The sequence below is a fragment of the Mustelus asterias genome, chromosome 30, assembly GCF_964213995.1.
Source record: "Mustelus asterias chromosome 30, sMusAst1.hap1.1, whole genome shotgun sequence".
Taxonomy (NCBI): Eukaryota; Metazoa; Chordata; class Chondrichthyes; order Carcharhiniformes; family Triakidae; genus Mustelus; species Mustelus asterias.
The window spans coordinates 15,551,020-15,576,428 of NC_135830.1; the positions used below are offsets into that span (position 1 = coordinate 15,551,020).

General features: G+C 44.8%; 1 protein-coding gene and 2 non-coding genes across 3 annotated transcripts in view; 1 reads left to right on the forward strand and 2 right to left on the reverse strand.

Annotated features, from left to right (window-relative positions):
- The window catches only part of LOC144480793 (uncharacterized), a 585,830-nt gene that overhangs the window by 171,950 nt on the left and 388,471 nt on the right, over positions 1–25,409 (reverse strand). The gene's annotated exons all lie outside the window — the stretch shown is intronic.
- trnaq-uug (transfer RNA glutamine (anticodon UUG)) lies at positions 1,750–1,821 on the forward strand. Its single transcript has one exon. It is a non-coding gene; the product is annotated as a tRNA-Gln (tRNA).
- trnap-ugg (transfer RNA proline (anticodon UGG)) lies at positions 9,290–9,379 on the reverse strand. The gene is given in 2 exon segments: positions 9,290–9,325; positions 9,344–9,379. It is a non-coding gene; the product is annotated as a tRNA-Pro (tRNA).

Below are 25,409 nucleotides of genomic sequence, written 5' to 3' on the forward strand. Positions count from 1 at the left end.
ACTCGGGCGTGTTCCCATTTCCGTTAATTCACAGAAGCATTCACGGATGCTGCACCCGGAACTGGAACACCATCAGAACCATGTTAGTGTCAGGCTTGTTTTCATTGTGTTTGTGTTTTCTCCTTAGGCCCCTGTCTCTCAGGTGTGTGTATTTGCTTCGTTTTCTCTGTGTCTCAATGTGCTTCAGTTCCCGATGGGAACGAACAGCTTGTTACCGTCACAAAATGATTCATATTCGTTCAAAAGTTGAATCTCGAAATGTTACAGAGAAAAGATCAGAATGAAAGATGTAAGAGGAGTTTGTAATGTTTGAAGGAACTGCAGCTAAGAACTGGAAGATTTGAAATATGTTATTGATGGTTGAGAGGAACGCATTGTAACCTTGGGGATAAAAGCAAATTGCTGCGGATGGTGGAATCTGAAACCAAAAGGCGAAATGCTGGAAAATCTCAGCAGGTCCGGCAACATCTGTAAGGAGAGAAATGAGCAGACGTTTCGAGTCCAGATGGCCCTTTTCAAAGCTGACATTTCTAATTGAGCTTTGGAAAAGTGTCATCTGGACTCGAAACATCAGCTCATTTCTCTCCTTACAGATTCTGGCAGACCTGCTGGGATTTTCCAGCATTTTCTCCTTTGGTAACCTTGGGGATGTTGTTGGTCCGTTAATTGTAAACTTTGTAATCAGAACAAACTGAGACACCAGATTCGAACAGGGGTTATCACAGCAGTAGCCTGGCTATCTTAGTCGGTTGCATGGCAGATGTAATTGCAGAGTCTTGGGTTCAAGTTCCACGTTAGGCGCCAGTGTTTTTAAATTTTGCTGATTTCCTGGTTAAATTCCAGCTCTCCATTCCTCCGGCAGTGACACCACTCAAACTGAGGCTTTCTCCATCCCGCGTTGTTCATCTCACAATGACGGATTTCTGAATAAAAACTATTTGCAATCAGTAGAAGTCAAATAGTTTAGTGTTTCATTCAGAGATAAGTTTTCCAGAAGTCATTTGGCCCGAGATTTTTATCCAGAAATAAGTGATATTTCTGTCAATGTCAACGGTTAAACCTGACCTATTACCACCCGGATTTTAGCTTGTATCACTATCTCCATCGTCAGGGCTTTGCAGCCTATCACTGCCTTTGACTATCTGTGTTTGATCTTAGCCTGTCACCCATGTAACATTTCCAACTCGGAAACAAAACTACAAATCTCACTGCACTGATTCTGGCAGAGGTGCTTTGGAACAGGAAGTATTGCTGGCTTGTTTATTTTTTAAAATCTGAATATCTCGAATGCAGTCTGCGACCCTGAAAGGGCCGAATCCTAACCACGAAACCACCAGGATCTCATCTGCCTGACTCTCCCAGATACTGATCACAGCAACGTGCACAGCGCCAATTATCCGCAGGCACAAACTCCTTCCTGTCTGTTAAGATGTGAAATTGTTTATATTTTCACACTGGCTTCCATTGTGACGAAAGCAGAGCTGTGATAAGCTGATGTTGTTCAGTACATTTACCGCAGTAAGGTTCATATCAGTTCGATGCTAACATTGCTCTTTGAATGTGGTGAGCTACAGTGGAATTTAATGCAGTTGAAGGTAGCTTACACATTTTGACAGAATGAACCAGCAAGGGCACTGTGAATGTGGATTGCTTTGGGAATTGACGGGATTGTGAGTGGGACTGATATTTCTCCCTGCTGTTCAAATTGGCACAGGCATTGAACGAACATTGGCAAAGTGCTCTGTGCTTGGTTCCGTGGTGTAATGGTGAGCACTCTGGACTTTGAATCCAGCGATCCGAGTTCAAATCTCGGTGGAACCTTGCTTTAATTTGTCAACGCAGATGATTGATATGTTAAAGGACGTTTCGTTTAATTTTCTCACAAAATCAGAATCGAGAGAACACTTTGTCAGCCAGTTCAATTGCTACGACAGTGAACATTGCTGAGCCACTGGCGCCAGATGCCTGCAATGTCAGTGCATTTCATCTTTTATCTACAGTTTAAACCATCTGTTGGAAGACAGAAGCAGTTGGTGTCACAAAATAACAGTGCGACTGGAGTCTGGTAATAATTGAGCAAGTGTGTGTGCGTGTGTTTGAAAGAGAGAATGTGTAGGTGTGTGTGTGTGTGTGTGTGTGTGTGTTTTGGGAGAAAAGTATAGTGTCTTCGCTCAGAGTGCTGTCAATTCCATGGTGTAACGGATCGCACTCTGGCCTGTCGCCTCCGAAGTCTGGTTTAAGTTGGGACAGATGAGTGAGTGAATGACACGACACATGAAGATGGACCCCCTGCCCACTGTGGCTTCCGTGTCTCTCAGAGCTTTGTATTCTTGAGGAAATGTCCTTTGGAGCTGATGCAATGACGCCAGGAGAGTCATTCGCTGCATCGTCTGCAATGTGATTGCGGTGGAATTTGCTGAGATTTCCTCAGTGGTGAGACTTCAACTTTCTGAGAATTTGAAATAAGATGCCCTTCAGCAAAATAAAAGCAATGCGCTGGCGGGATTGAACTCGGATTGTTGGATTCAAGGTTCAGAGTCCTCACCGGTAAGCCACGGATCCCAAAACGCGCCCACAAACTGCAAATGATCACTCAAAGAATTTGACCTCTTTCATTCGATGTGCAGCAACAGCAAATGCAACAGAAACGTCTCACTATGCGAAGACACAGTTCCCCCAGATCGACATCAAGTCATTTCCTTCGCAAGCCGTATAGGGAGATATCAGCAGAAATAGTCATGTTTCACAGGTCATTTGCAGCGCTTAGTGGTGTCCTGGGTTCCATGGTGTAATGGTAAGCACTCTAGACTTTGGATCCAACGATCTGTGTTCAAACCTCGGCGGGGTCTTCCATTTCTTGGCAATACTGATGATTGCTTTGCGGGAGGGCATTTCATTTAAATTTTTCACAAAGTGTGAATCGAGAGGACAATTTTTCAGCCAGGTCAACTGCTATTTCAATGCACATTGTTGACCCTCTGGCGCCAGGTGCTTGCAACATCTGTGTTTTTCTCCCTTACATTTCGCTACTCGTTAACTCTTTGTCGAAACAAAGGAGCAGTTGGTGCCAAACAACAACAATCCTTCGAAAGGAGCCTGGTAATTATTGAGCAAGTGTGTGCAAATGAGAGATCTGAGTGAAAGGTTTCCTGCCTTAAAAATGCGCCCTGTTGCTGCCCAGTTGGCTCCATGGTGTAACGGTTAGCACTCTGGTGTTTGAATCCAGCAATCCGAGATTGAATCTCGGGGAACCAGTATGCTCATCATCCCAACTCTAGTTTAACTTGGGACAAGTGATTCAATGAATGGTATCGGTAGGGGAACCCTGACTTATGTGGCTTTGCTGGCACGGTGGCAGAGTGGTTAGCACTGCTTCCTCACAGTGCCAGGAACCGGGGTTCAGTTCTGTCTTCGGGTGTCTGTCTGTGTGCAGTTTGCACTTTCTCCCCTTGTGGAAGGAAACCGAGCACCCGGCGGACAATCCAATGATGTGCGGCTTCGGGTGATTGGCCATGCTAAGTTGTCCATAGCATCAGAGGGACAAACAGGACAAATACGTGGGGTTACGGGGATAGAGCCTGGGTGGGATTGTTGCCGGTGCAGGCTCGATGGACCGAATGGCTCCCGTCTGCACAGTAGGGGTTCAATGATTCTGTGTCTGAGCGTTTTGTATTCTTGAGCAATCGTTCTCTGGGGTTGACGCAATGACACCAGCAGAGTCATTCGCTGCATCGTCTGCAGTGTTCAAAATACCACTTTCTGAGAATTTTAAATAAAATGCCCTTCAGCAAACCCATCATCGGCTTTGGCAAAGAAAAGCAAGGTTACACCGAGATCTAAATTCGGATCGCTGGATTCAGAGTCCAGAGTGCTCGCCATTACACCACAGATCCAGGAGCACAGCAGTCAGCTGCAAATGGTCACTCAAAGCATGTGACCTCTTTCATTCAATGTGGCAGCAACACCAAGTAGGTGAAATGCTTTGAGTGAGAATTAGCAGCTGGCTTCTCTATTCTTTGTGCTCTGGTCGAATGGTGAGCACTCTGGATCCAGAGGCGGATTCTTGATTTCTTTGCAAAAGCTGATGATTGGTTTACTGAAGGAAATTTCGTTTAAATTTTTCACCAAGTACGAAGCGAGAGGACAAATTGTCAGCCAGTTTAACTTCTATTACATTGCACATTGCTGAGCCTCTGGCGACAGATGCCTGCAAGATCACTGTTTTTTTAAGTCTTTTCTCTTCTCTTTAACTCGTCTGTTCAAAGAAAGGAGCAGCTGATGTCACATAACAACAACTATTCAACTGGAGACACAATTATTGTGCAAGTGTGTGCGTGTGTGTGAGTTGGAAGAATGGTCTAGTGTTTTAGGTCAGAGCGCTGTCGTTTCCATGGTGTAACGGTTAGCACTCTGGACTGCCGCCGTCCCACCTCTTATGTAAATTGGGACAGATGAGTGAGTCAATGACATCTGTAGGTGGACCCCCGGCTCTCTGTGGCACCTCTGCCTCTGAGCTCTTTGTATTCTTGAGCAGTCGTCCTCTGGGGATGATGCAATGGCGCCAGGAGACACATTCACTGCATCGTCTGCAATGTATTTGCGGTGGAATTTGCTGAAAACATTTCAATGTTCCGAATTCCACTTTCTGAGCCTTTGAAATAAAATGTCCTTCAGCAAACCGGTCATCGGCTTCAGCAAAGAAAAGCAAGGTTTCACCAAGATTTGAACTCAGATCGTTGGCTTCAGTGTCCAGAAAGAGTCATTTTTCACAGGGGCAAATGCCCAGTCATAAATCACACAGAAACGTCCCTTCGGCCCATCGCGTCCCCACCAGTCAAAATCGTCTCTCAATTCTAATCCCATGTTCCAGCACTTGGTCCAGTGCCGTATATGCTTTGGCTTCACAGTGCATATCGGAATATGTCTTCAATGTTAAGAAGGTCTCTGCCCCGCCATCCTTTCAGCTCGCGATTTCCAGCCTCCCATCACCCTCTGGGGGAAAAGTTGTTTTCATCGCATCCCCACTAAACCTCGTGCCAATTACATTAAATCTTTACTCCAAGTCATTGGTCTCTCCACCAAATGGAAAAGTTGATTCCTGAGTACTCTCGCCAAGGTCCTTATAGTTATGGGGGACATGGGAACAGTGGACAAGGAACAGCTGTTCCTCTGAGCTGAATGGTCAGCCACGAGAGGACACGGGGTTAAGATGAGGCTTAGGGGGGATCTGAGGATTTCCTTTCTTAACCAGAGGATAGTGGCGGTTTGAAATCCGCTGCATGGGGGGCTGTAGAGGCGGATTGCTTCACATCCTTTAAGAAGTATCTGGATGAGCACTTGACACACCATAACATTCAGGGCTATGGTCCAATGCTGGAATGGGATTAGGTGGCAGTTTGGGTGCTTCTAATGTGTTGGTGTGGACTCGATCGGCCAAAGGGCCTCCTCTGCGCTGTATTGTTCGATGATTCTAAGAAATCCAGGGTCAGAACCAGCCCTGGTGTGAATCGGATCACAACCGTGAAGTATTTGAATGGTCCCTCTCCAGTGTGACTCTGCTATTGTATCAGTGAATGGGATGACCGAGTGAATCCCTTTTCACTTTCAGCTGCTAATGACCTTATTCACACTTTGATTTTACCGATCAGTTTTCAGCTCACAGGGGGATCTCAGAGCTTTCTTTGCAATAATTCCTCATTGCGGGAACTCACCAATTAAACACAGTTATCCTGCTGCAGATGATTTACATTGCAATAAAAGCAGTAAATCCTGGGACTTTCAGCCAATCTGAGTGCGTCTGTGAAGAGCGAAACAGTGTTTACATTTCCAGTCTATGTTCTTTCATTGGAATTGCATTGTGTCTCTGCGCCACTCGATTCGCTCTGTTTATCAATCCACTGAAGCTGTCACTGAAAACTGACCCCCCCCCCCCCCACCTCCCCCCCAACTTCACTGGGAGTAAATGGAAAACGTTTATCATTGCAGCCGAACAAATATTCCTTTATGGGATATTCCATCAACACCTGATGGGACAGAGGGGACATCAGTTTAAAATATCCGTCAGTGCAGCAATCTCTCAGTTATTGCGGGAGTTTTAACCTATATTGTTGTGTTCAAGTCGCAGTCATGCAATTTGCCCTCATGACATTCCTAAATCGTTACCAACAAAGTCACAGGAAATTAAACTATTCAATGTAACAGAATTAATGGCAGGATTAGAGGGAGTGGTTCAGTAATGCATTTCACCCAGACGGTGGCTTATAGAACTCACAGCCTGAGCTGTGATGAGGCAGAACCCTCCATTGGTTTTGAAAATAGAATACTTGGAAAAAAAGTTGTGGTCGTGTAACCGACGGAGATGCGGAGAAACAGATACAATGTGGGATTAAACTGGAAGAAATTAGAGATTTAATGGTTTACAACAAATACAGAGTCAAGGACAACAGGGGATCAGAGGAGGAAAGATCAAACGCCCTTATGATAAAATGTAAGGCTGGAGTGACTGAATGACGACGGGAATGGTTATTGTTTCCACTGACACAATATCCCAGATTTGGTTTCAAATTTGGCGCAAAATTAGAAGAATCCTTCTCGCTGAATAAAGCACTAAACTCGTCGACATCCAGGGAAACAGAGATAGCTTTAAAGCAGAAAGCAATAAATGTGGTGTGAACAAAGTGGGATGGAGAAAGTCTCAGTTTGAGCGTTGACACTGCCGGGGAAAGTGGAGCCGGAGTTCACCCAGGAAAGCAGCAAAGTTTAAAAGTAATGACACCTAACTGGGGCTCAAACCTTGAAATTAAAGCTTCATGTTTTACCGACTGAGCTAGCCAGGAACATGGAAGAAGCGGCACTCCATATCCTAAAATATGTGAAGACTAACCTGTTTTTTGTCCATTTGATGTCTCAGTTTATTCTGATTGCAAAGTTTACAATTAATCGAACGACAGAATCCCCGAGGTTTCAATGTATTCCTCTCAATCATCAATAATTTCATTCACATCCTCCACTTCTTAGTTTCATCTCCATCCTAACATAGCAAACTCCTCTTACATGTTTCGCCTTAATATTTTTGTTCCAAGTACCCCGGCTAGGTGGAATCAACATCTCGGTACGTACACTGTAAAACTGTCTCCCAGTTTCAGAATGTTTAATCAGATTACTTCTGGTTATTCTGAACTATAGAAAGAACAGACTCATCCCACTGAATGTCTCCTCCCTGGACAACCGCCTCATCACAGAAATCAATCCAGGGAATTTAGCTCACACAGACACAGCAGGAAAAAAGAGCAAAAAATGAACAGTGATAGATGCACAGACAGAGAGACTGAGGGGAGAAAAGAATGGGACAGTTATAGAGAGACAAAGTGAGACAGACAGTGACAGAGATTGGGATGGACACACAACCCACGAACGAATAATAATAAACACACAGCCAGCTGTCCGAATTACAAGCATAGAGTCATGGAGGTTTACAGCATGGAAACAGGCACTTCGCCCCACATTGTCCATGCCGCCACTTTTTTAAACACTAAACTAGTCCCAATTGCCTGTGTTGGGCCCAATCCCTCTATAACCATCTTACCCATTTAACTGTCTAAACACTTTTTAAAAGACAAGCCTGTACCCGCCTCTCCTACTACATCTGGCAGCTTGTTCCAGACACTCACCATCCTCCGTGTGAAAAAATTGACCATCTGGGCACTTTGTATCTCTCCCCTCTCACCTTAAACCTATGCCCTCCAGTTTTAGACTCCCCTACCCTTGGGAAAACATTGACCATCTAGCTGATCTATGCCCCTCATTATTTTATAGACCTCTATAAGACCACCCTCAGTCTTCCATGCTCCAGAGAAAAAAGTCCAAGTCCATCCATCCTCCCCTTATAACTCGAAATTTCAATCCCGGCATCATCCTAGTAAATCTTTTCTGCATTCCTTCCAGTTTCATAATATCCTTTCTATAATAGGGTGGCCAGAGCTGTACACAGTATTCCAAGTGTGGCCTTACCAATGTCTTGTACAACTTCAACAAGACGTCCCAACTCCTGTATTCAATGTTCTGGCCAATGAAACCAAGCATGCTGAATGCCTTCTCCACCACTCTGTCCACCTGTGACTAAACTTTGAAGGAGCAATGAACTGTCCAAAGACCAAAGATGTGCGGGTTAGGTTGATTGGCCATGCTAAAATTGCCCCTTAGTGTCCTGAGATGCGTAGGTTAGAGGGATTAGCGGGTAAAATATGTCGGGATATGGGGGTAGGGCCTGGGTGGGATTGTGGTCGGTGCAGACCCGATGGGCCGAATGGCCTCTTTCTGTACTGTAGGGATTCTATGATTCTATGAACTGTACCCCGAGATATCTTTTTTTCTAAAACTCTCACCAACGCCCGACCATTAATTGAGCAAGTCCTGTCCTGGTTCGATCTACCAAAATGCATCACCTCGCATTCAGCTAAAATAAACTACATTTGCCATTCGTCAGCCCACTAGCCCAATTGATCAAGGTTCCCGCTGCAATCCTCGATAACCTTCTTCACTGTGCACAATGCGTCCAATCTTGGTGTCATCTGCAAACTTACTAACCATGCCTGCTAAATTCTCATCAAAATCACTAAAATAAATGACAAGTAACAGTGGAACCAGAACCGACCCTGATGCACACCGCTGGTGGCAGGCCTCCAATTTGAAAGCAACTCTTTACAACCACCCTCTGTCTTCTGTCATCAAGCCAATTTTACATCCATTTGGCTACCTCACGCGGAATACCGTACGATTTAACCTGATGCAACAACCTGCCATGCGGTATCTTGTCAAATGCCTCCTAAAGTCCATGTAGACAACATCAATTACACTGCCCTCATCGGCCTTCTTGGTTACCGTTTCAAAAAACTCAATCAAATTTGCGAGACATGATTTTCTACTCACAGAGTCATGCTGATCAGTCATTGCCTCTCTAAATGCCTCTAGATCATGTTTCTCAGATTACCTTCGAATAACTTACCCACGACAGATGTGAGGCTCAGCGGCCTGTTGCTCCCAGGCTTCTCCCTGCAACCCTTTTTAAACAAAAGTACGACATTTCCCACCCTCCAGTCTTATCACCGATGGCTTTCGCTGATTCAGATATCCCCACAATTTCTCCCGAGTCTCCCATAACGTGGAAGGTCGTCTGAAGGAATGAGGTCCTCTCAATTCGTGTCTGCAAGCAAAATCAACAATTGAAAATGTTTTGATTTACTTGTGAGCCTGCTATGGTGTTAGATTGTGCTCAGGTTCAGCGAAATGTGGGCTCGTCCGGGATTTGAACCCGGGACCTCTCGCAAGCGTGTGAATTTCAGCACCCAAAGCGAGAATCATACCCCTAGACCAACGAGCCTTCGTTGCAAATTTCTGCCAAATAATTATATTTTCATTGTCATCCAAAATAGATCATACATCTGCATTGAAAGTTGAAAATGCTGGAATAGCTCAGAAAGTCAGAGAGAAACAAAGCTCATCTTTCACCTCTATACCCTTTAACTGAAACTGGGGATGTTTAAAAATGTAGAACGTTTTGAGCAAATGAGATGCAGGAGGGAGGAAACATAACATCCTGTTGGGTGGAAGTCAGGAGAGGTGAGATGACGGAAACAGAGAATCACAAAGCGATTAACCACATAATGAGGCCGTTCCGAAGTTCTTTCCGGGACACACATGTACTGTGGATAAAGGGGAACCGGTGGATGTACTGTACATAGATTACACTGGACCACATTGATGAGGTTGGTGGGTCTTGAGTTTTGAAACTTCCACTCAGTAATATAGAAGCATAGGAATCAGGAACTCAAGTCGGCAAATTCAGCCCTTCGAACCTGCTTCGTCATTCAATCAGATCATGGCTGATCTCTCCCTGGTCTCAAGTCCACGTCCCCATCTGTTCCTCATTCCCCTTTAAACATTTTTTTGAAAAAATCAGAAATATATCTATCTCCTTTTGAAACCATTCAATCTTTCAGAAACCACCGCGCTCTGGGGCAGCGAGTTCCAGAGATTCACCAGTCTGCGAGAACACTCTCTGTGAGAAGTGCTTCTTCCTCATTTCAGGTTTAAACCCACCGCCTCTCAACCTATACCTGCATCTACATTGTTCTACATTGCCCCATAGAGGAATCATTTGGTCGAAATTTATTACATTAGTTCTGAACTGGAAAAAGGCCAAATTTGATGAAATGAAAAGGGATCTGGGAAGTGTGGAATGGCACAGGCTGTTCTCTGGTAAGGATGTAAATGGAAAGTGGGAGGCCTTCAAAGGAGAAATTTTGAGAGTGCAGAGTTTGTATGTTCCTGTCAGGATTAAAGGCAAAGTAAATAGGAATAAGGAACCTTGGTTCTCGAGGGAGATTGTAACACTGATTAAGAGGAAGAGAGAGTTGTATGAAATGTACAGGCAGCAAGGAACAGATCAGATGCTCGAGGAGTATAAAAAGTGCAAGAAGCTACTTAAGAGGGAAATCAGGAGGGCTAAAAGAAGAAATGAGGTTGCTTTGGCAGACAGAGTGAAGGAAAATCCAAAGAGCTTCTATAGGTATGTTAGGAGCAAAAGGATAGTGAGGGATAAAATTGAAGACCAGAGTGGTAGACTGTGTATGGAACCAAAAGAGATGGGGGAGATGCTTTTCTGGTTGGCAGTTGGTGACCAGTGGCATGCCGCAGGGATCAGTGCTGGGGCCTCAATTGTTTACCATTTACGTAGATGATCTGGAGGAGGGGACTGAATGTAGGGTATTCAAGTTTGCTGATGACACGAAGGTGAGTGGGAAAGCGAATTGCGTGGAGGACGCGGAAAGTCTGCAGAGAGATTTGGATAGGCTGAGCGAGTGGGCGAGGATCTGGCAGATGGAATATAACGTTAGCAAATGTGAGGTTATCCACTTTGGAAGAAATAATAGTAAATTGGAATATTATTTAAATGGAGAAAAATTACATCGTGCGACTGTGCAGAGGGACGTGGGGGTCCTTATGCACGAATCGCAAAAACTCAGTCTGCAGGTGCAGCAGGTGATCAACAAGGCGAATGGAATGTTGGCCTTTATCGCGAGGGGGATAGAATATAAAAGCAGGGAGGTCTTGCTGCAACTGTACAAGGCACTGGTGAGGCCGCAACTGGAGTACTGTGTGCAGTTTTGGTCCCCTTATTTGCGAAAGGATATATTGGCCTTGGAGGGAGTGCAGAGAAGGTTCACCAGGTTGATACCGGAGATGAGGGGTGTAGCTTATGAGGAGAGATTAAACAGATTGGGTCTGTACTCGTTGGACTTTAGAAGGATGAGGGGTGATCTTATAGAGACATATAAGATAATGAAGGGGCTGGATAGGGTAGAGGTGGAGAGATTCTTTCCACTTAGAAGGGAAACCAGAAAGAGAGGGCACAGCCTCAAAATAAGGGGGGGGCCGGTTCAGAACAGAGTTGAGGGGGAACTTCTTCTCTCAGAGGGTAGTGAATCTCTGGAATTCTCTGCCCATTGAAGTGGTGGAGGCTTCCTCGTTGAATATATTTAAATCACGGGTAGATAGTTTTCTGATCGATAAGGGAATTAGGGGTTATGGGGAGCAGGCGGGTAAGTGGAACTGATTCGCTTCAGATCAGCCATGATCTTGTTGAATGGCGGGGGAGGCTCGAAGGGCCAGATGGCCGACTCCTGCTCCTATTTCTGATGTTCTTATGTTCTTATACTAAATGGTTTTTTTGCATTAGTATTTACTGAGGAAACGGGCATGGAGTCTACAGAAATTGGGCAAACAGGTAGAGAGGTCATGGAACCTTTACAGATTAAAGGGGAGGAGGTGCTCGCTGTCTTGAGGCAAATCAGAGTGGATAAATCCCCAGGACCGGAAAGGGTATTCCCATGGACCTTGAGGGAAGCTAGTGTTGAACTTGCAGGGACCCTGGCAGACATATTTAAAATGTCAGTATTCACGGGGGAGGTGCCGGATGATTGGAGGGTGGCTCATGTTGTTCCGTTGTTTAAAAAAGGTTCCAAAGGAACTCCGGGAAATTATAGGCCAGTAAGTTTGACGTCGGTGGTGGGCAAGTTATTGGAAGGTGTGATAAGGGATAGCATCTACAAATATTTGGATAGACAGCGACATATTAGGGAGAGTCAACATGGCTTTGTGCGTGGTAGGTCATGTTTGACCAATGTATTAGAGTTTTTCGAGGAGGTTACCAGGAAAGTGGATGAAGGGAAGGCGGTGGATGTTGTCTACCTGGATTTCAGCAAGGCCTTTGACAAGGTACCTCATGGGAGGTTAGTTCGGAAGGTTCAGTCGCTCGGTAAACATGGGGAGATACTAAATTGGATTAGACAGTGGCTCAATGGAAGAAGCCAGAGAGTGGTTGTGGAGGATTGCTTCTCTGAGTGGAGGCCTGTGACTAGTGGTGTGCCGCAGGGATCGGTGTTGGTTCCATTGTTGTTTGTCATCTATATCAATGATCTGGATGATAATGTGGTAAATTGGATCAGCAAGTTTGCTAATGATACAAAGATTGGAGGTGTAGTGGACAGTGAGGAAGGTTTTCAAAGCTTGCAGAGGGATTTGGACCAACTAGAAAAATGGGCTGAAAAATGGCAAATGGAATTTAACGCAGACAAGTGTGAGATATTGCACATTGGAAGGACAAACCAAAGTAGAACGTACAGGATAAGTGGTAGGACTCTGAAGAGTGCAGTTGAACAGAGGGATCTGGGAATACAGGTACAGAATTCCCTAAAAGTGACGTCACATGTGGATAGGGTCGTAAAGAGTGCCTTTGGTACATTGGCCTTTATAAATCGGAGTATCGGGTATATAAGTTGGAGTGTTATGGTAAGGTTATATAAGGCATTGGTGAGGCCGAATTTGGAGTATTGTGTACAGTTCTGGTCACCTAGTTACAGGAAGGATGTAAATAAGGTTGAAAGGGTGCAGAGAAGGTTCACAGGGATGTTGCCGGGACTTGAGAAGCTGAGTTACAGAGAGAGATTGAATAGGTTGGGACTTTATTCCCTGGAGCGTCGAAGATTGAGGGGAGGTTTGATAGAGGTGTATAAGATTTTGATGGGTATAGATAGAATGAATGCAAGCAGGCTTTTTCCGCTGAGGCTAGGGGAGAAAAAAACCAGAGGGCATGGGTTAAGGGTGAAAGGAGAAAAGTTTAAATGGAATATTAGGGGGGGCTTCTTCACGCAGAGAGTGGTGGGAGTGTGGAATGAGCTGCCGGATAAAGTGGTTTAACATTTAAGAAAAACTTGAATGGGTTCATGGATGAGAGGGGTGTGGAGGGATATGGTCCAAGTGCAGGTCAGTGGGACTATGCAAAAAATGGTTCGGCACAGACAAGAAGGGCCAAAAGGCTTGTTTCTGAGCTGTAATTTTCTATGGTTCTATGGTTCTAGTTCCCTTTAGACTTTTGTACACCTCGATAACTTCAGCAACTTGTGAGACTATTTCACCTCGCTGTCCACTTCATGTCCTGGCAAATACAGTGGGTGTTGTCATTCGCTGAAGGAACCAATTATGTCCCATCTAAACAGGATATTCTGAAGGAAATACTTGTCGCTGATGAAAATGATCTGAGATGAAAATAATAAGCAAAGAGATGTATTTTAAAGTTTATTTAGTCGTGTGACAAGTAGGCTTGCATTAACATTTCAATGAAGTTGCTGTGAAAATCCGCTGGTCACCACACTTGGCTGCCTGTTTAGGTAATTAGCAGAAGAATTAGCATAGCCAATCCAACTACCGTGCGCATCTTTGGACTCTGGGAAGAAACCAGAGCATTCGCAGGAAACCCACACAGAAACACGAAGAACATGCAGACTCCACGCAGACAGTGATCCAAGCCAAGTATCGAACGCTTGTCTTTCGCACTCTGAGGTAGCAGTACCAAACACTACACCACCGTCCCATAGGGTACGTCAGTTTAAATATACAGTTCACCCGTTACCCTTGGAGTCCAGTGGTTTGTGTTCAGTAACCACCCCCCGCCCCCCATCCACCCCCATCCCCACCCCCACCCCCACCCCAGGTTATGTTTGCTTTCAATTCCCACTCAGGAAAAGAAGAATCATTTGCCGTTTCCAATTTTGAGGTTGATGGAGAGGGTGAACGGAATGCACCTCTTCCCCTTGGTTGTGAAGTTAATCATTGCTCTCAGCAAACTGTTGAAAGTAATCTGATTTAAACTCTGATGTAAAGCAGATCAGTTGAATCAGCAGAGTGAAGTTTGCAAGTTTACTTCAGAGCTGGAAATGTCAAGAACAAACACAGAAAGAGTAGAACAGTGAGAGATTGTAATGAGGTGGAGCTGCTGGCATTGTGCGGTGGGCACAGAAATAAATCTAATAACACCAACTGAAAGTCCAATAGCTTTATTCGGAATCAATACTCAAAGAAGCAGTGCTCCCTAAGCTGGTGATTCCAAATAAACCTGTTGGACTTTCACCTGGTTGTTGTGAGACTTCGAAAAGTGATAGATTACAAATCGCTGAGGACAGCGATGGTGAAGCAAGGTAAAATCTGGAAGAGAATGGATCAGATTTCACCGTTTATACTGACACTGAATTGTAAAACTTTGAAAATTATCTCACTCTGTAATGAACAATGTTTGGAAATATTTATGTCCGGTGTCGCACCCTCGGAACCAAACGTGATAACTGCAGTGGAGCGTTTGTTGTCATTCTCTGAACACATTAAATCATGGATGTTGACAAAATAACAAATAGAACGTGGATAAATCAAATTGTAAAACACGCTGCAAGATGCTTGACTGGTGGTTAGAGTTTGATACTTTCACTGCTGTTTTAATTGCAGGTCAGAAAATGAAGATTTATTGCTCTCGTCCGAACCGTGAAAGTAAATATCGGATATTTCCTGGAAGAACAGAGAAATCTCAGTCTCGCCTCGTGTCCGTCCTTTCTGAAGTGAAGACCATGATCAAATTCAACAGGAAGTTTTATTTTCATTTCGCAGGAGATTGGGAAACAGGCAAGGTTAAGGTAGTTTAAATGTTGCCGACTCTTCACTGCAGCTCATTTTGTTTCAGACTGGAGATGGTTTCTATTTGTTACACAGTTCAGGATTACCAGATTCAGTGAAGGAAGACGTTCAAGCCTCCTGGTGGCCTTTCCCAGCTCCGTTGCTTCTAATGTATTTCAGTAACAATAACAGTAAATAACACACTTACCATGTTGTTTAGCGTGGCCGAGTGGTCTACGGCGCTGGACATAATACTCCAGTTTCTGCAGAAAAGTTTCTTCGAATCCTACCGCTGACAGAATTGTTGTTTGCTTTGGCCCTTGCAGCTGAAGATAGACAGTTCAGATTGAATGTAGCAGTGTGGGCGGTGTCGTTCCTGGTAGGAAAAAAGAGGAGGAACAGTGACAATGAAACAGTTGTTGGGGTAAAGGAGAGAGTGTGGAAGGAGTGCCGTTGCTCCTATATGGGGAACACACGGATACACCGGCTGAATGACTGGCTGCCGATATAAGCAACAGTGAGACTGTATTCCCGGCCCAGAGGTTAAGTTCTGGATAAAAGCAAATTACTGCGGATGCTGGAATCTCTGAAAATGAGTCATCTGGATTCTAAGTTACAGCTCCTTTCTCCAGGAACGCTGGTCCTTTCTCTCCTTACAGATGCTAACTGACCTACAAGAGAGGAAGTGTTAGGTTTTTTAGGGAACATTAAAACTGACAAAGCCCCAGGGCCTGATGGCATCTATCCTCGACTGCTCAGGGAGACGAGAGATGAAATTGCTGGGCCTCTGACGGAAATCTTTGTCGCTTCTTTGGACACGGGTGAGGTCCCTGAGCATTGGAGGATAGCGAATGTGGTCCCATTGTTTAAGAAGGGTAGCAGGGATAACCCAGGAAATTATAGGCCGGTGAGCTTGACGTCCGTGGTAGGGAAGTTGTTGGAGAGGATTCTTAGAGACAGGATGCATGTGCATTTAGAACGGAACAATCTCCTTAGTGACAGACAGCATGGTTTTGTAAGAGGGAGGTCGTGCCTTACAAATTTGGTGGAGTTTTTTGAGGTAGTGACAAAAACGGTTGATGAAGGAAGGGCCGTGGATGTCGTCTATATGGATTTCAGTAAGGCATTTGACAAAGTCCCACATGGCAGGTTGGTTAAGAAGGTTAAGGCTCATGGGATACAAGGAGAAGTGGCTAGATGGGTGGAGAACTGGCTTGGCCATAGGAGACAGAGGTTAGTGGTCGAAGGGTCTTTTTCCGGCTAGAGGTCTGTGACCAGTGGTGTTCCGCAGGGCTCTGTACTGGGACCTCTGCTATTTGTGATATATATAAATGATTTGGAAGAAGGTGGAACTGGTGTAATCAGCAAGTTTGCGGATGACATGAAGATGGCTGGACTTGCGGATAGCGAAGAGCATTGTCGGGCAATACAGCAGGATATAGATAGGCTGGAAAATTGTGCGGAGAGGTGGCAGATGGAGTTCAATCCGGATAAATGCGAAGTGATGCATTTTGGAAGAAATAATGTAGGGAGGAGTTATACAATAAATGGCAGAGTCATCAGGAGTATAGAAACACAGAGGGACCTAGGTGTGCAAGTCCACAAATCCTTGAAGGTGGCAACACAGGTGGAGAAGGTGGTGAAGAAGGCATATGGTATGCTTGCCTTTATAGGATGGGGCATAGAGTATAAAAGCTGGAGTCTGATGATGCAGCTGTATAGAACGCTGGTTAGGCCACATTTGGAGTACTGCGTCCAGTTCTGGTCGCCGCACTACCAGAAGGACGTGGAGGCATTGGAGAGAGTGCAGAGAAGGTTTACCAGGATGTTGCCTGGTATGGAGGGTCTTAGCTATGAGGAGAGATTGGGTAGACTGGGGTTGTTCTCCTTGGAAAGACGGAGAATGAGGGGAGATCTAATAGAGGTATACAAGATTATGAAGGGTATAGATAGGGTGAACAGTGGGAAGCTTTTTCCCAGGTCGGAGGTGACGATCACGAGGGGTCACGGGCTCAAGCTGAGAGGGGCGAAGTATAACTCAGACATCAGAGGGACGTTTTTTACACAGTGGGTGGTGGGGGCCTGGAATGCGCTGCCAAGTAGGGTGGTGGAGGCAGGCACGCTGACATCGTTTAAGACTTACCTGGATAGTCACATGAGCAGCCTGGGAATGGAGGGATACAAACGATTGGTCTAGTTGGACCAAGGAGCGGCACAGGCTTGGAGGGCCGAAGGGCCTGTTTCCTGTGCTGTACTGTTCTTTGTTCTTTGTTCTTTGCTGAGGTTTTCCAACATTTTCTGATTTGGTTCCAGGGACAAATGTGATGAATTTAGATTTTCCAAGTCAAGTTCAAATCCTGTCCTGTACGCTTCCCATCATTCCTCATTGTGACTATGTTTTTAGGGAAAGTTATTTGAATTAAAGCAGTGGGTACGGAGATGATCATCTCATTACCAATGTCTCACATCAGCTTCCCTGAGAGCATAATGATCAGGATTCGGCGCAGTGGCCCCACGTTCAATTCCTAGTCATGGAGTCCATCATCTTTTGTTCAATTCTTCATTTACTGAAAACACGACTCACAGCGCCTGTGAAGGGAGAAACAAGGTTAATCTTGCAGCTGGATGAACTTGTATCAGAGCTGGAAAAATCAAAGGTGTAACTTTCACAATAAACTCTGCAGAAGAGTCAGATGATACACACGACGCACATGTCAAATCTTACCACTTTCAAGTTGCATATTTTAACTTCCTTCCCCTGTGACTGAGGGAAGTGCAGTTGATGTAGTTTGTTTTGTTCGAGCAAAGCACTGAGAAGGTCCCACAAGGGAGACTGATTGAGAATATAGAAGCACTTGGAATTCAGGAAACTGGGCGAGATGGATCCGAAAATGTCTTCATAATAGGACACATAGGGCAGTGGTAGAAGTCGGTTCGAATGAATGGAGGTTCGAGCAAATTGGCGTACTATAGGTTTCAGTGCTGAGACGCTTTTTGTTTGTTACAAGCATAAATAATATAGATGATAATTTGAGGGGAATTATAAGCAGGTTTGCAGCTGGTACAAAGATTGTTGGGCGTGGTTAATATTGAAGACGAAAACCCTATGTTAAAGGAAGATCTCGCTGAGTGCTCTTCTTCTTTGCCAGGACAAGAAGAAGAGCACTCTGGGGGAGGATGACCTCACTGTGCCTGGAGGTCTGGAGTGCATCTACTTCAATGCAAGGAGAGTAGCAGGTAAGACAGACGAACTTAGGGCCTTAATGCTCACGAGGAATTTGAATGTGGTTGCAGTGACAGAGACTTGGTTGAAAGAGGGACAGGACTGGCAGCTGAATATTCCGGGGTACAAGTGTTTTAGGCGAGACAGAGGAGGGGCCAAAAGAGGTGGGGGAGTAGCAGTATTAGTTAGAGAGCATATTACAGCGGTGCAGAGGGAGGACAATTCAGAGGGGTCGTGTAACGAGTCACTGTGGGTGGAGCTCAGAAACAGGAAGGGCGCAGTCACTATGTTGGGGGTATACTACAGGCCCCCCAACAGCGCAAGGGAAGTGGAAGAACGGATATGTCAGGAGATAATGGATAGGTGCAGGAAAAATAGGGTTGTTGTAGTGGGAGACTTCAATTTCCCTGGTATAGACTGGAAATCGCGTAGGGCTGGGAGTCTGAATGGGGAGGAATTTGTAAAATGCGTACAGGAAGGTTCTTTGGAACAATATGTAGATAGCCCGACTAGAGAGGGGGCTATACTGGACTTAGTACTGGGGAATGAGCCCGGTCAGGTCTTCAAAGTTTCGGGAGGGGAACATGTGGCAATTAGTGACCACAATTCTGTTAGCTTTAGGATAGTGATGGAAAAGGATAAGTGGTGTCCCAAGGGTAAGGTGTTGGATTGGGGGAAGGCTAACTTTAATGGGATTAGGCAGAAATTGGCAGCTGTTGATTGGGAGAGGCTGTTTGAGGGTAAATCCACATCTGGCATGTGGGAGTCTTTTAAGGAACAGTTATTAAGGCTGCAGGATAGGCATGTGCCTGTAAAAAAGAAGGATAGGAAGGGTAGGATTCGAGAACCGTGGATAACCAGGGAAATTGAGCGATTGGTCATAAAGAAAAGAGTGGTGTATGTTAGGTCCAAGCAGCTAAAAACGGAGGGAGCTCTGGAGGAATACAAAGAAAGCTGGAAAGAATTCAAACGAGGAATTAGAAGGGCAAAAAGGGGTCACGAAATGTCCTTGGCAGACAGGATTAAGGAGAATCCCAAGGCATTTTATTCATACGCTAGGTGCAAAAGGGTTGTCAGGGAAAAAATCGGACCTCTCAGGGACAAAAGTGGGGAATTATGCTTGGAGCCCAAAGAAGTAGGGGAGATCCTAAATGAATACTTTGCATCGGTATTCACAAAGGAGAGGGATGTGTTGACTGGGAGAGTCTCGGAGGGGAGTGCTGACCCGTTAGAGAAAATCTTCATTACAAGGGAGGAAGTATTAGGTTTTTTTGGGAATATAAAGACTGACAAATCCCCAGGGCCTGATAGAACCTATCCCAGGCTGCTCAGGGAGACGAGAGATGAAATCGCTGGGCCTCTGACGCAAATCTTTGTCTCGTCACTGGACACAGGTGAGGTCCCAGAGAATTAGAGGATAGCTAATGTGGTCCCGTTATTTAAGAAGGGTAGGAAGGATAACCCGGGAAATTATGGGCCGGTGAGCTTGACGTCCGTGGTAGGGAAGATGTTGGAGATAATTCTTAGATAGGATGTCTGCACATTTAGAAAGGAATAAACTCATTAACGATAGTCAGCATGGTTTTGTGAGAGGGAAGTCATGCCTCACTAACCTGGTGGAGTTTTTTGAAGAAGTGACTAGAATGGTTGACGAGGGAAGGGCCATGGATGTCGTCCATATGGACTTTAGTAAAGCGTTTGACAAAGTCCCTCATGGTAGGTTGGTGCAAAAGGTTGGATCTCATGGGATAAAGGGGGAGGTGGCTAGATGGGTGGAGAACTGGCTTGGTCACAGAAGACAGAGGGTGGTAGTGGAAGGGTCTTTTTCCGGCTGGATGCCTGTGACTAGTGGTGTTCCGCAGGGCTCTGTATTGGGACCTCTGCTGTTTGTAATTTATATAAACGATCTGGAAGAAGGTGTAACTGGGGTGATCAGTCAGTTTGCGGACAACACGAAAATGGCTAGACTTGCAGATAGTGAGGAACATTGTCAGAGGCTACAGAAGGATATAGATAGGCTGGAAATTTGGACAAAGAAATGGCAGATGGAGTTCAATCCTGATAAATGCGAAGTGATGCATTTTGGTAGAACTAACGTAGGGGGGAGCTATACGATAAATGGCAGAACCATAAAGGGTGTAGATACGCAGAAGGACCTGGGTGTGCAAGTCCACAGATCCTTGAAGGTGACGTCACAGGTGGAAAAGGTAGTGAAGAAGACATATGGCATGCTTGCCTTTATAGGACGGGGCATAGAGTATAGAAGTTGGGGTCTGATGTTGCGATTGTATAGAACGTTGGTTCAGCCGCATTTGGAATACTGCACCCAGTTCTGGTCGCCACACTACCAGAAGGACGTGGAGGCTTTAGAGAGAGTGCAGAGGAGGTTTACCAGGATGTTGCCTGGTATGGAAGGGCTTAGTTATGAGGAGAGATTGGGTAAACTGGGGTTGTTCTCACTGGAAAGACGGAGGATGAGGTGTATAAAATTCTGAAAGGCATAGATAGGGTGAACGGTGGGAAGCTTTTTCCCAGGTCGGTGGTGACGTTCACGAGGGGTCATAGGTTCAAGGTGAGGGGGGGGGGGGAGGTTTACCACGGATATCAGAAGGACGTATTTTACACAGAGGGTGGTGAGGGCCTGGAATGCGCTGCCGGGCAAGGTGGTGGAGGCGGACACACTGGGAACCTTTAAGACTTATCTAGATCGCCACATGAACGGAGTGGGAATGGAGGGATACAGAAGAATGGTCTAGTTTGGACCAGGGAGCGGCACGGGCTTGGAGAGCCGAAGGGCCTGTTCCTGTGCTGTATTGTTCTTTGTTCTTTGAATAATCAGTTGATGTGAAGGAAGTGGCGCTGCACTGACTAGTTGATCTACCTCGGAGTCAATGTGGTTGGTTGGAAGATCTGAATAAGTGAAAGGAGCGTGACCAATGCCAACGTCAGGTAGATTCAATGGGACATTGAAATGTTTGTCTCACTATAGTTGTACTTTAATTTTAATTTTCTAAATTGCCCAACAATTTCAGTTAAACTGCTGCAAGATTAAATCGTTGTGTTTTATTGTCTCGAGTAAATTGTTCATGTCATTTCTCTTAAGTAGTCGGGTACTCGTATTCTGATGGTTATTCACCGCACTCTCCAGACTTTGTTTGGAGACCCTGACTGACCATCTCGCTTCCAATGTGAGTTTAATGCTCACACCTTGTTCTGTATTGGATTCAGCTTCCTAACATCCTCTCCTATAGGATTGGCTGGGAGATTTCTGGAGCTTGGCAGAAAAGTTCAATGTTTACTATATTCAATCTAAAGTTCCAGGTAGATATCTGTAACCTGCTCACTGAAGCTACACAATGGAGCTCAATGAAAATGATTCATCTCCCATCGCCTTTCTGTCAGTTGAACTTGTTGTGAATCCTTGGCTAAAACAACACATATATTTCAGCAAGAGTTTGGTTTCAGCTTCTCCCATCAGCACCGATTGGCTCCTTTGCCTCTGGTACCAAGCCAGCACCAATGGATCATGATCAATGTTAGCTGGCACCACTGATTATCCCGAGTATTCTGCCCTGCAGTGCTCCAAATCCTAAAAACCACAAACACTGATTCAAAGGATATAGAAGCAATTTTTAACATTTTTACCCAGCAGAAGGACATGGAGAAGGCAAACAATCCCAACACCATTGCGCTACCTCCCATGTCCACTGGATCGTATCCATATGGAAAGTTATTATTCTAGCTGATATGAACATATGAATTAGGAGTAGAAGTGGGCCATTCGAGACCTCGAGCCTGTTCTGCTGCCATTCAGTAAGATCACGGCTGTTCTGAATGTGCCTCATCTCTGCCTACCTCTGAGAACTGATGTAGGCAAAAATATACCTCTGAGACGAATCGTAGGTCAAAGTGCAGTGTTTATTTTCACAATTGTGGGAGAGGTCCGATTCCGAACATGGTCTCAGGCCTCTCACTGAACACAAGTAAGAACGGAGTTTTATACATCCCGGTTCCCGCCCCTTATTACATTTGCAATTCTCCAGGATGTCTGTCACTGTTCGTTATTCATTGTGGGATCCTTGCTGCATCGGTGGTTTCTTCCTTTGTGTAGTTTGTGTAATCGCAGCAATCCCCAAGGCCGTGATTGTTTCGGTTCTATCCCTCTACGTGACACAGCCTTGAAACAACATCACAGGTTTTGCACAAACAAGTTAACTGATATACATACAAGGGTACAGGGGTCTGTGTAACACTTTATATGGTAAGGATGAATAGTACATAATGAATTATCTGATAATCTATGATTATACGATCACAGAAGGCATACATGTCAACTCCATCGTGTTAAACAAAGGTAGATAATACAAAAGGACATAAAATGGAGTCGAGCTTAGTTTATTCGAGCTGGGTTAGCCGCATTCCAGAACACGATAAGCTGGAGACAGCAGTGATAGCTGTTTCTCTTATCTGGTCTGGATGCACGAAAACAATGAATTCTAAGAAAAACAATGAATTCTACAGTACTTCTTAAGTATTACAGAGGTGAGCATTCGTAGCCAACTATGGCACATGTTCCCCCTTGGGACGTCAGCAGATAATCGAGTGCCAATCGGTTCTGTAATGCCACAGTCCGAATAGCTACGACCTCTGCTGATATTTCAGAGACGGCCATGTTCACCTCCTCGAACCCATCTTTAGTCTCATTTGCAATTCTCTCTGGGGTTGAGGCCATCTGTATTAGTTCCTGTGCTGTCTTTGCCGTCCCAAAAAGTGGGTAGGCTATCATAAAGAACCGTTCTGTCTCACTAATGGCTCGCTTAGCCCTAAGCAGTATCTCGGGGTGGTCCCGTAAGTCAATGTAATGGTGAATATAGGGCATCACATATGCCAAATAACACGATCCTGCCCAATTCCAGGGAAGCCACGGATAGGCATTGTTTCCACAGACAAAATAGGTACCATTATATGCAGTTTATTCAAAATTCAAATTGGTTATTTCAGAGTGAATAATTCTTTCCATTCATCTTTTCATTGCTAGTTCTATCAAGAATACATTTTCAAATTTAACAAGAGCCTGATCCAGATAATCCATTTATTTTTATCACTTTTAAATATCCCTATTAAATTAAGACTTTTACACTTTCTTACAGACTCTCCGGTTTAAGCTCAAAATGCGCATGATTAATTATTTCTGCAGCTCTGCCTTTGTAACCAACACAGGCAGATACAAGATCGAATCTACTGTGTGCTCAAATGGTTAACTTCCCTTCCGACTCTTCAGATGTAATGTAATGCTATTTTTCCCACATCTCTCAAATCTCTGTCTGATGCACTATCGTAAAATTTCAACTGGGGAAAGTGATTTATTAACTCGCACACAGAGAAGGAATTCGCTTTGATTGGCTATAACCTATTACACCACATGAGGCTCTCGATCGCAATTACATCTTCTCACTCTCTCCTCTCCCTCGAGAGAGAAAGAGAAACTTACAGCCTGCTGGTTTTCGTTTAACCCTGTACTCCCCTCTTTGGTCTATCATGCTTCAAACTAACCAATTTAACCTGATTTGAGTCCCTTCTGTCTTTGCAGCGGCACTGACACTGGTGTCTGTTATATTCATTGGGGCAATGACGGCTACCTTAGATTTCTGTTGATTATCTACACTGGGTAGATTCCACCAATCCTCCTGTATCGGTAACTTGGAACAACCTTGGCAAGCCAGATACCTCCGGTTTTTATCTTTCCTTTGTTCGGCTTACTGTTCTAATCTTTTTTGTCCTTCTCATACTTCTCTTCAACCTTACCCAAGTCTTAGGGTTTCCCTCATTATCACATACACTGATCCCTCTTCCAACTGTTTTGTTGTGGTAATTCTGCTCCAGTAAGTGGGAGCATTTCCTAATACCCTCTGAATCCCTGCTTTAAACGGAGTGAAGGGTTTATAATTTGCTTTTGGCTGCGCACCTGTTCCCCCTCAGTTTCCTGGTGATAAGTTGTGTTCTAGCGCTTCCCACTCCTCTGGAGGAGCGGTTGGTCCCTGTTGTGTGGACCCATTAGGAGGTAGAGGAACAGTTTCCCCTCTCCATTGCTTTTCTTCTAACACATGGTTTTATTTCTCCAATTCCCTTACTCTGGATTCTAACTCTCTAATCTTTTCTTTATCTTTACTCCACCTTTTAGTTGAGGCGACTACTTGCTCAATTAGTCCAGCTAACTGATGTATTAATAATACTTCTATCTTCTTTATCTTGTTTCTCTTTAATAGGCAGGGGTCTTCTGTCCATTAACTTTTTTTACATAAATCATTTTATTCGTTATGGGTAAGGGTGGGTCAGTGGTAGATATAGCCGTGTCCACCAGCATTTCACATTGTGCAGACACGTAGATTCTACCCTCCTTCTTACCCTAACCAGAGGGGCTGCCCCTTATTGCCCCTCTGTGTGGCCCCCCTTATTGCAAAACTGGCAGGTAGGGACCCTCCTGCTACCCCCCTTCGGAGCCCTACAGTCTCTGGCAAAGTGACGCAGTTTCCCACAATTATGGCATGCACCCTTTGGTTCAGTTCCTCCACTGTTTGCACTGACATCTTCCTGTTTCAATCATGGGTATGGTTTCTCATCTGGTCCGTCAGATGCCCATTCTACTAATTCATCATAGTTCTGGGTATTAAGAACTCCAATTTTAATGATTTTATTTGTGGGCTGGCGACAGCCTGTCTTTAAAATGGTGGAGGGGCTGGCCACGATGGGGTGCAGTTTCAGGTGTTCTTTATTTAAAGCTGAACGATTAAAACATTAAAGCAAACAACAGCAAACATCCATGCAACCACTTTGTTAACCACACACAGACACACATGGAAGCTTCCAACATTTTAATTTTTGCTTTGTCATCAGCCCATTTCTTACCCGAGATTGAGAACTGTTCAATTAATCTGGCCAATTGATGAAACTAAGAGAACTCCAATTTTCCTCGTTCTGTCTTTCTTTTCCTTTTTCAACCATTTTCGTTGTTGGTCTAGTGGGTTGTCTAAATCCCACCTCCTTTTATCATCTGTTTAATCAGTTTCTCCCTTTCAATCATATATTCGTTTATTATTAGGGATCCCGGGGGTCCCCCGCTGTCCTCGTCCCACCATAACACTGATAAGTTTATACTCACCACCAGGAGTCTTCTATTCTCCTTTCT